We start from the raw sequence: 11,314 nt of genomic DNA, 5'->3' as shown, positions 1-11,314 counted from the left end.
AAGGGATCACAAATTTAGCATTGGAGGGCAGCGTGGAGGGTAAAAATCGTAGAGGGAGACCAAGAGATGAGTACACTAAGCAGATTCAGAAGGATGAAGGTTTCAGTAGTTACTGGGAGATGAAGAAGCTTGCACAGGATAGAGTAGCATGGAGAGCTGCATCAAACCAGTCTCAGGACTGAAGACCACAACAACAAACAACAAGAACAGTTGTAAAAATAACCTAGCCGACCGACATGGACGGCAGACGCGCATCATCGCAACTTATCAATGAAAAACGGTTTCAAACCCGACAGGAAATGCTAGTCAGTGAATGTATCTCCATCTCAACCACTTCCAGGGGAAACATTGCGAAGGGAGCCACAATCAATGGACATTTGTGGACTGCTATCTCGCAATACGCCATTGGTCATAGGGACAAATGAAGCTGCACGCCTTCAATGCTCAAAACAACGTAGAAACTGGACGAATCGCGAATTTATCGCTTTTCAAATAATGCAGTGCGTCTAGTACACTGACGTCCCAAAATATGGGTATCTCCAAGACGAACGACCATTCCGCCGCCAAGAACTATCTATAAAATTCTGTATTCAACGTGGATCCGCAGCAAATTCGGTGTTGTCTTTCTGTTGGTCCTGCGATATTATAAAAAAAAAAATATATACGGAATGTTAGCAACAGGTCAATCATTTTCTACTCACCCTAAACCAGAACTACGAATTTGTTAAATGAGAAAATCATAGTTTCCACTTCGGCTGATTTTTCCCTTATTTGCGAACAGTTGTAAAAATAGCCTAGCCAATCGACATGGACGGCAGACTGGCATCATCGCAACTTACCAATGAAAAACGGTTTCAAACCCGACATAAATTGCTACTCCCAGTGAATCCAACGTATATACGAGACTGGCCAATTTCGGCTCCATAGGTCATTTTAAATAACGAGGTCGAAATTAGCCACCTGTGTACATGCATTGAATAAAACTTAGCAAATAGAGTAATCAACCCTGCGGCCGAGCGGTTCTAGGCGCTTCAGTCCGGAACCGCGCTGCTGCTACGGTCGCAGGTTTGAATCCTGCCTCGGGCATGGATGTGTGTGATGTCCTTAGGTTAGTTAGGTTTAAGTAGTTCTAAGTCTAGGGGACTGATGACCTCAGATGTTAAGTGCCATAGTGCTTAGGGCCAAAAAAAGAGTAATCAATAGTCGACGTGGAAACGCTGACGTCATCATTTAGTAATAGCAGATGCTTATACTGCTGTTCATTGATTACTGTAACAGAAAAATGAAGTTTATATGACAATGTTGTTTCCGCATATACTGAAACCTAGTGAGGTGGCGCAGTGCTTATAACACTGGATTCGCATTCGGGAAGACGATGGTACAAATGCTTGTATGACCATCCAGATTTGGATTTTCCGTGAGTTTTCCAAATCGCTCTTGGCAAATGCCGGGATTGTTTCTTTGGAAGGGTACGGCCGCCTGGAACGATCTCGATGTCGACTGGACGTTAAACCCTATTCTTCCTTCCTAATTTTCGTACACTGAACAAAAAGGGCGGTGGGTAAGAAACTTCTAAAGTATTTTAAGAAACAGGCAGAAGAATCGGCTTGGAATAACAATAACTTCGTAAGATGTTACTGTGATATCTTCATTTGTATAGTCATCTTATCAGATACTTCTTACTGTGATGTGACTAAGAAAACTGTCGACATGCAGTTGATGATCTGCCTACCATCATTATTACTTTGATGTTTATATACAACAAAATTATCTTTGTTACTCACGACGTGTGAGGGAGTAGACAAAGAAAGATGATATACAGTTGCTTGATAGAGGCCATGGATGGAAGCAAGTGTAACGAAGATGTCTTCCCCCTCTGGTGGCGCTGCACCGTCGCATTCCGCCTCATCCCCGAGACGTTTAGAAAGGAATGCGTAGCCGCATACTCTTTCCTCCTCCCACATACCTCAACGAGGTCTGGGAGTGAAACTCTGTGATGCGTGGTACAACGTTGTCGGATACAGCTTGCATCACGTACATCAATTTTTCTCTCTACCTTTCCTATTTTATTATTATTGTTATTATTATTATTATTTGCGAATTAGCCCTTTACGAATACGCAAAGTACTTAGAGATTAACTTCCTTTGTGCCCATTCAGATAAATTTTGATCTCGCCAATCCGTTTCACTGTGTCCGTTTTGGCTTTGCTTCTGTTGAAAAAAAAAATCGACTATTTCTTTTTTAATCTGTTTGCCGAATATTAACGGGCTTTTTCTAGTGCCACTATGGCTGTTTGAGTATTATTTGATCTCATTTATTTTGAGTTGGTACTGCTCGTCTACAAGGTTTGCGCTTCGATTCTTTTTCTTGCGACTTTGAGTGCCTTTCTCTCAGTGTTTTGAATGTCTGTTTCCCTGTTCAAAATAAACGTTTCTGATTCATGGAGACATTCTATTTAATTACTGTATTGTAATGTCTTAGCTTTGTGTGCTTGGAGACTCATTTCTTGTTGTTGATATTTTGGGCAAATCCGTATGCCGTTTCTATGTTTTGGTATCTAATTTCGTGTGCTTTTATTTCGATTCCATTTTCCTGTACGGTTTCACCGAGATATTTAATTTGTGGAACACGTTTAATTTTGCCATACTCGTCTCCATGAATTTAGGTGCTTCTTTGCTGCAGGTCATAATCAAAGGATGCCTGGAACCCTTTTTTCTGCAGTTTCTTTCAAAAGTTCAATCTGATTTTGGGCTGATGGAATGTCACGAGTTAACACTGCTAAATCGTTTGCAAACGATGATCAAACCATAGACATCTTGCGTTTGCCTAAAGTGATTGGTTGGTCAATTTTTAGGATCTGTTTCTGTTTCCGCCATTCTTGCATACTTTCTCAAGGGCAGAGTCGAAAATTAACGGAAACTGCTCATCTCTTTGTCTTATTCCCGTTTTGATTTCGAAAGAATCTGAGAGTTCCCCTATAAAATTAACATTGGACTTAGTATCTGTTTTCAGGTCTAGGCCCTGTTGTCTTACTATTTGGAAGAGTAATCCGCGGTCAACTGTGTCCTAAGCTTTTCTGAAATCAACAAATTTGAAACTAAATTTTTACTACAAATTCTATGATGTCTAAGAGTTAGCATTAGCTTCAGATTTTCTGTGGACACGAATGGCCTGGTCTGAATCCTGCCTGATATTCTCCAATTTTCGGTTCAAGTTGTTTCTGTGATCTATAGAGAATACACAGAGAGAGAATTTTGTATGCAACTGATATTAGTGAGATTCTTCTGTTGTTATTTACATCTGTTTCTGTCTCCCTTCTTGCGAAATGAGTGAAGTAACGCATTTTCCAGTCTTTAATGTCTATTCCATCATCCTCCGACGCGTTATTGTTCTTCAGTCTTTTAGTCTGTCTGGCGGAAATGAATTAGGATTAGTGTCCTCAGGTTCTTACGATAGGAATCATTGTGTTCGTTGTGGCAGTTATGTGGTTCTTTGAAATATCTGTAAGTTCCTTGCAGTTAACTTGATTGTGTTGATATCCAATGAGCTTAGTTTTGAAGTGCTTATAGAAATTTCTTGTTTCTTTCTTTAGAAGTCTGTCTTGATTTCAAGCAGTTGATACATTTTGCATTTCTTCTTCTCCTTATTGTCAGGAATGTTTTGTGGTTGTCTTCTGTCTTATTGCTGTTCCAATTATTGTATGCATTCTGTCGACATTAAATCGCATGCTCACGTTCCTCATGCCACCAACGGTGCTTTTTCCTTCTCTGCAAAGGAATTCGTGTCTGTGCTGTTTCGATCCACTTGCTTTGTACTTAATCTCAATTGTTTTATTTTTGTCTACTTCTTCCGTGAGAGATGGTTGGCTCCTGCTAGTGTCCAATATGGGGCTTTGTGTCTTGTATTCTGCGAACCTCTGAGGTTACGTAGTTTTATTCTTGCCAGGTAATGGTCTGAGCCTATGTTTGCACCCTTTCTGACTAGGACTTGCATAATTTTTCTGTGGTTTGAATAAGAGATTGCTACATGGTCTATTTGGAATTCACCGACGATTTCGGTGATCTCCATGTTATCTGTTTTGATGGTTCAAAGCTGTCATAAAGGCGAAGGGTTGGCACACATTATATTAATGTCCACCAATGGGTGACCGCATGCTATTGATCCGATATGTAGGTAATGGCTTGAAATTAAGTTATGATGTGAATATTAACAAAAGTAAAACAACGCTAATGGAATGTAGTCGAATTAAATCTGCTGATGCTGAGACAATTAGGAAATGAAACTGTTAAGGTAGTAGAGAGTTTTGCTGTTTTGGAAGCAAAATAATATGATATTTAGAAATAATGAAGATATTAAATGAAAACCTGTAATAGCAAGAAACGATTTTCTGAGAATGAAAAACCTGTCAACATCGATTTTAAATTAAATTTTAGGAGGTCTTTCCTGAAGATATTTATCTGGAACGTGGCACTGTACCGTTGCGAATCATGGACGTTAAACAAGAAGTCTTTGGAATGTGGTGCTATGGAAGAGTGAAGAACATGAAATGAGTAGATCGAGTAACTGATGAAGACGTAATCTATGGCACAATACGACTAAGAAAAACGATCGGGTGACAGGACATACCCTGAAGAATCAAGAAATAGTTAATTTGGTAATTTAGGAAAGTGTTCTGGGTAACAATTGTAGGGGACACCAAGGCTTGACTGCAGTCAGGGGCGATTCTAGAAGTCAAGGGGGAGGGGGGCTAATGACGGAGTGTGGGGGGGGGGGGGGGATTGGGGGAATGGACAATTCCTTAACAAAAGGAGAGTTGGGATCCTCCACCGACAAATTGGTAAAATTTGGTGTTACTTAAAGTAGTATTTGGTAACTGTTTAGGAGTTCGGGCTAAAAACGTGTCTACAGAATGTGTGTCCCTGGGAAAATAACACGATTTGACCCAGATGTCCGGCGATTTCGAATTTTTTGTCTGGGACCAGCAATTTAAATGTTGGTAGGCATACCTAGCGTATTTAGCTTTCTCGATTATTGTAAGTGGTACTCATACATTAATATACATCCAATGTGTATTAATAAATAATAAGATTCCCATATTTATTGGTTTAGATAGTAAGCTATTTGCCGCGCTTATTCTTTTGTTAAAATGTGTTTGAAATACATTGCAGCCTATATTGCTACATAATTATAAAAAAAATGATTGAATTTGTTGAAGTAATGTATTCGCTGATTTCTTAAGTCATTTTATCCATTGTAATATGACACTCCATTGCCACCGCCCCTGAGTACAGTAAGTAGGTTGAAGTGGATGTTGGTTTCCATTGTTATGAAGAGATGAAGACAAATTTAGACAAGCGAGACCAGCTGCGTGAAACCAGTCTTAGGACTGAAGACAACAACAACAACATTAACGCTACTTATGACCACACAGTACAAAGGAAAGAAAATAGCCTAAAGCAGACATGTATAGCAGCGAAATCTGAAATTGTGATTGGAATGCATAATACAATGATAGATTAGACACCAATTGCGGCGGCCTATTTATTGCCATAAGGAACTCGATAATATCTATATAGGTAACTACAGATTTCAAACGTGAATTTCGTGATAATGTTCTGAAAGTTTTGCCTGAAAAATAAGTCGAACATTTACTTATAGAACCGACTCGACAGGCAGTGCGTTAGATATTTCATTAATAGGCCCAAACATTCCAATTTTCCACCGCAAGGGAGACAATCAGTGTCATTAAGGCTGCATCAGTGAGTACAAGTGTTGAAAAAATGACCATATGGCATTGTTGGCCGGGAGACCTCGTCTGGGGTTGTTCGGCGGCATTGTACAAGTATTTCTATTTCACGCCACTTAGGCGACCCACCCATCTTTGTCATGAAGATGAAATAAAATGACTAGAACAACGCAAACACCCAATCCCTGAGCGAATAAAACATGCGACCCGGCGAGGAAGTGAACCCCCGCGTCCCCACGGTCGAGAAGTAGCGACACTAACCATTAGATGACTTGCTGCAGACACTACAGCTGTAGAAAGGAATGTTAAGGAAGGTAGGTAATTATTTTTGTTTTTAGCAATGTGACAACTAATAAGTTACTGTTTATCTGCGCAGTCAACATTCTCTGTGGACGAAAATGACCACAAATGGACAGAATGAAGGGTTTTGATGATGATGGTTTGTGGGGCACTCAACATCGTGGTCATCAGCGCCTGTACAAGGTCCCAATCTTTCTAGTTCCAATCCCACCACTTCCCGAATGATGATGAGATGATGAGGACAACGCAAATACCCAGTCTCCGAATGGAGAAATTCCCCGACCTGGGAGGGAATCGAACCCGAGACCCCGTGATCTAGAGAAAGCAACGCGAGCCACTTTATCACGAGCTGCGTACTTCAAGGGTTTTGTGTAATATCTTTGAGACGTGTATGTGCCGAGTAAGTCTGTAAGGAATGGCCGTCTTTCAATGGCCATGTTAGTTGTTATCAGTGAAAAGAGAGGTTCATCGCAGATTTAAGCGAAGTAAAAGGCTTTTTGACAAACAAAAGCTGAACGAAGCCAAAATGAGCGTGAGGAGAGCAAAGAGAAATGTATTCAGTAAACTCAAAAGCAAATTTTTGCAACCGATCTGACTCGAAATCCTTAGAAGTTTTACTATGACATTTTATCAGTAAGCAGCCCCAAATGATATATCAGTCGCTCAGAGCCGATATTGGCACCAAAACGGAAGATGACAGCGGGAAAAAAATCCTGAATTCTGTCTTTTGAAAACGTTTAACTGCGGAACATCATAATACGGTTTCTCCTTTTAATAAGCGCAGGAATCTCTAAACGAAGACATTGAGATAAGCGATCGAGGAATAAAAAAAAAATCAGCTGCTGTCGTTCAGCGAGAGAAAGGCATCTGGATCGGTTGAGGTACTTGGGAGATGCGAAAGAGTTACTACCCTTCTGTGAGCAGTGTGTTTTAACGTCGCTGGAACAACGGTTGGTACCGAGCGATTGGGAAAAAAAGGCGCATGGCACTCTCTTATGCAAAAAGGTCGTCCGATAAATACACATAGTTACAGACATAATTCGATGGTGTCCGTCTGCAGTGGAATTATGGAACAGTCTTTAAGCTCACGCATTAGAACTTTTTGGAGAGCGAAAATGTCTTCTATAAAAATCGATATCCACTAATAGAGATCTGGCGAATCGCAGCTCGTTCTGTTCGTGCACGAGACGTACTTAGACAACGACACCCAGGTCGGCGGCGTGTTCCTTGCCTTCCGGAAGACATGCCATACAGTTCCACACCTTCATTTCGTGAAAAAAATACAAGCTTACCGAAAATTAGCCATATTACTGATAGGATTCAGGACATCCTTGCAGCCACAACTCAACACGTCGTTCTCAATGAGACGAAATCGACTGATGTAAGGATACAAAATGGTTAAGGCTTTCGTGGCCACTTGTTGACAAACTGCCTATTGGCTTCTGTCTCGGGTTCTTCGGCCGACGTTCATCTAATGATTTTTCTGACGTTTCGCCAGCACTAGTGGCTGGCATTGTCAAAGCTTCACCCTCCATTGCCGGTGGTGAACTGAAACCGAGCTCCCGGCCGCAGACTATATGTACCTGGCGCGCCAACGTCCGAGGGCTTCTCCGCGGTCATTTCCGGTGCGGTTCTCCTCTTGCTATCTGCGACGGTCGTTCGCTGCAGTACGGGAAGCCAGGATCCATTTACCTTAAGGCTTTCCTCTTTCTTGTTGAAACTGTTCACGTGTTTTTGTATTTCTACTGCTTCTCTGAACAAGCGCGTGTGATAGTGCTTCTCTACAGCCAGAACTTCCGTGTCGGCGAATTTTATTACGTGGTCGATCTCATTCAGTGCGTGCTCTGCCACGGCCGATTTCTCCACCTGCCCCAACCTGCAATGTCGCTTATGCTCTTTGATCCTGGTGTTAATTGATCGTCCAGTCATTCCGACATAAACTTTTCCGCATGTGCATGGTATACGGTATATTCCTGACATTGCAAGTGGGTCTCTTTTCTCCTTCGCCGATCTTCATGGAACAATTCGAAGCACAGGCACTGGACTCGGCGACTTGCGAACCTAAGGTGTGGTACACGTACGTCGATGATACTTTCGTGGTGTGGAGCCATGGTGAAGAACAGCTCGGTGACTTCCTAAGATACTTGCACAGCCCCCATGCCAACATAACATTTACCATGGAAGTAGAAAAGGACAAGAAACTGCCATTTCTAGATGTGCTGGTCACAAGGGACGGCGAAAACCTGGGACACAGCGTGTATCGAAAACCGACACACACGGACCGATACCTGCACAAACTGTCAAACCACCACCTGAGCCAGAAAAGAGGCATGATTAGTACGCTCGTAACGAGAGCAGGACGAATATGTGAGCCGCAACACCTCAAACGAAAAATGCAACACCTGGAAACTGTTCTGAGGAGCAATGGGTACTCCACAAATTATATTAGAAGTGTAACAGAGCCAAATACTCGGCGAAGTAAGGAACCCGAGAAAGAAATGTCGGGTACGGCCTTTCTGCCATACATTCCCAGAGTGACGGACAGAATCGGCCGTATATTGCGCAAACATGGCGTAAAGACGATTTTCAAACCGACAAGGAAGATCAAAGAGTGTCTTAGATCGGCGAAGGAGAAAAGAGACCCACTTGCAATGTCAGGAATATACCGTGCATGGGGGCTTAATTAAATAGAATGCAATTATTTTTAGTAGCTGTATGTCCGTCTACGAAGTCTCGTAACCGGTTGGCCCTGAGTAGTATTAGTACGCAATCTGACTGCATAGAATAACAATAAAGAATGAAAGGAAATTTCCGTTAAAACAATTGATTAATTAAGTCCCCAGCAACTATAAAAGCTACGAAACAACAAAGCACAAGTGTAATTGTTCTGTGTGTGGAAGTGTGATTCAACTTACACATCTGGCACGGTTCTTCCTCAATAAGACAAGGTATTTTAAGCACCATTTACACTGAAGTAATTAAAAAAAACAGAAATACTATAATTGCACATAGAAACCAGAATTACACTCTAATACATGAACACAAGCCAGATGCTTTGTTGACTGAACCTGTGACCAAGAGACATTGTTAGTTAGGTAATTTGAAATAAAAAAAATGTTTTTTTACCTTCATATATATTGACGAAAAATACACTCTGATCATTACAACATCCCCATTTGAACAGCATCGGCTGTCTAGCCCATCAGAACAACTGCACACGACATGCTCACAACTAGTACTGCTATCGACATCCTCTCAACAAGCACTGACCACGGCAACCTCAGAACTACTACTGCCCACGGCAACTTCTCAACAAGCACTGCCCACGACAACTTCTGAACTACCACTGCCCACGGCAACTTCCGAACTACCACTGCCAGTGGAGGCGGCTGAATAATACTCTTTGGCGTAATCTCTGGCGCTGTGACTCAGTGTAGCCACCTTTCAACCGTATACCATGCAATTGCGGAAAAGTTTATGTCGGAATGGCTGGACGATCAATTAACACCAGGATCAAAGAGCATAAGCGACATTGCAGGTTGGGGCAGGTGGAGAAATCGGCCGTGGCAGAGCACTCACTGAATGAGATCGACCACGTAATAAAATTCGCCGACACGGAAGTTCTGGCTGTAGAGAAGCACTATCACACGCGCTTGTTCAGAGAAGCAGTAGAAATACAAAAACACGTGAACAGTTTCAACAAGAAAGAGGAAAGCCTTAAGGTAAATGGATCCTGGCTTCCCGTGCTGCAGCGAACGACCGTCGCAGGTAGCAAGAGGAGAACCGCACCGGAAATGACCGCGGAGAAGCCCTCGGAAGTTGGCGCGCCAGGTACATATAGTCTGCGGCCGCGAGCGCGGCTCCAGTTCACACCGAACCTGGATCCCTCAGACCCAGCATTCACACTTGATACGGACCAGGAGGTCACACGCATCTTGGCCCAACCATCTTGGCCCAACCAGCGCGCAACAACATCCGACAAGCTAGCACAGCAGAAATCAAATGGGCCATCATGCATACCACCGCTAGGAAGGCCCCTGGTCACGATGGCATTCAAAACCGTGTCCTCCAGGAGTTCACGGACAAAGCTGTAGACTACCTAGCACACATTACGAATGCCATACTCAAACACCAACACTTCCCCGCCTTTTGGAAGACGGCCAAGGTCCTGATGTTCAGGAAGCCGGGGAAAGACCACTCCCTCCCACAAAATTACCGACCCATCAGCCTGCTGAGCGCGCTCAGCAAGATCGTTGAGAAGGTAATATTAAAACGACTCACCAGGCACTGCATCACAAACGACACCCTGAGACCGGAGCAATTCGGTTTCAGGAATCACCACTCAACAACACAACAACTCCTCCGCGTCGTTGAATACATAACACACGGATACAACACAAGCAAGGCAACTGGGGCGGTGTTCCTGGACATCGAAAAGGCTTTCGATCGTCTATGGCACAACGGCCTAATACGCAAACTCAGTGATGCAGGGTTCCCCGATGGGCTCGTACGTCTCATACACTCATATCTCACGGACAGGAGTTTCAACACTGACGTGCAGGGCAAACAATCGACACGACATGGTATACAGGCAGGAGTACCCCAAGGAAGTATCCTAGGGCCCTTACTGTTTAATCTCTACATCAACGACCTCCCAGCTACACATAACACGACGGTAGCAATCTACGCGGATGACACTGCCATCCTTGCGCAAGATTGGAAGCCGTCTAACATTAACTCACGACTACAGACCGCACTCAGAACGGCGGAGCCTTGGCTGGTGAAATGGCGTGTTAGAGTAAACGTCGACAAGTGCGAGGCCGTTCTGTTCACTAGAAGACCGAAGCAACTGCGCAAACATCAGCACTGCAACCCAATAACACTACACACACGCCCAATACGTTTCCGCGAGAAGGTCAAATACCTCGGTGTCTGGCTGGACAGGAAACTACTTTGGGGGGACCACATTCAACACGTGACCAACAAAGCTAACGCGAGGCTCAAACAACTCTACCCTATGCTTAACAGGCGTAGCACACTAAACAGGAGGGTGTCTAGGTCCATGTACATGACACTTATTAGACCCCTGATGACGTACGCAGCCCCTGTCTGGGGATACGCTGGGCCAACTCGCCTGCGCCGTCTGCAGCTCATACAGAACAAAGTACTCAAAATCATAAGCAACGCTCCGCGCTACACACGCATCGCGGACCTTCACCGGGAATACCGGCTAGATACTACCTTGCAGGCATTCCAAAAACTCTCCA

The sequence above is a fragment of the Schistocerca serialis genome, chromosome 4 (genome assembly GCF_023864345.2).
Source record: "Schistocerca serialis cubense isolate TAMUIC-IGC-003099 chromosome 4, iqSchSeri2.2, whole genome shotgun sequence".
NCBI classification, from domain to species: Eukaryota; Metazoa; Arthropoda; class Insecta; order Orthoptera; family Acrididae; genus Schistocerca; species Schistocerca serialis.
This window is presented reverse-complemented; position numbering follows the sequence as displayed.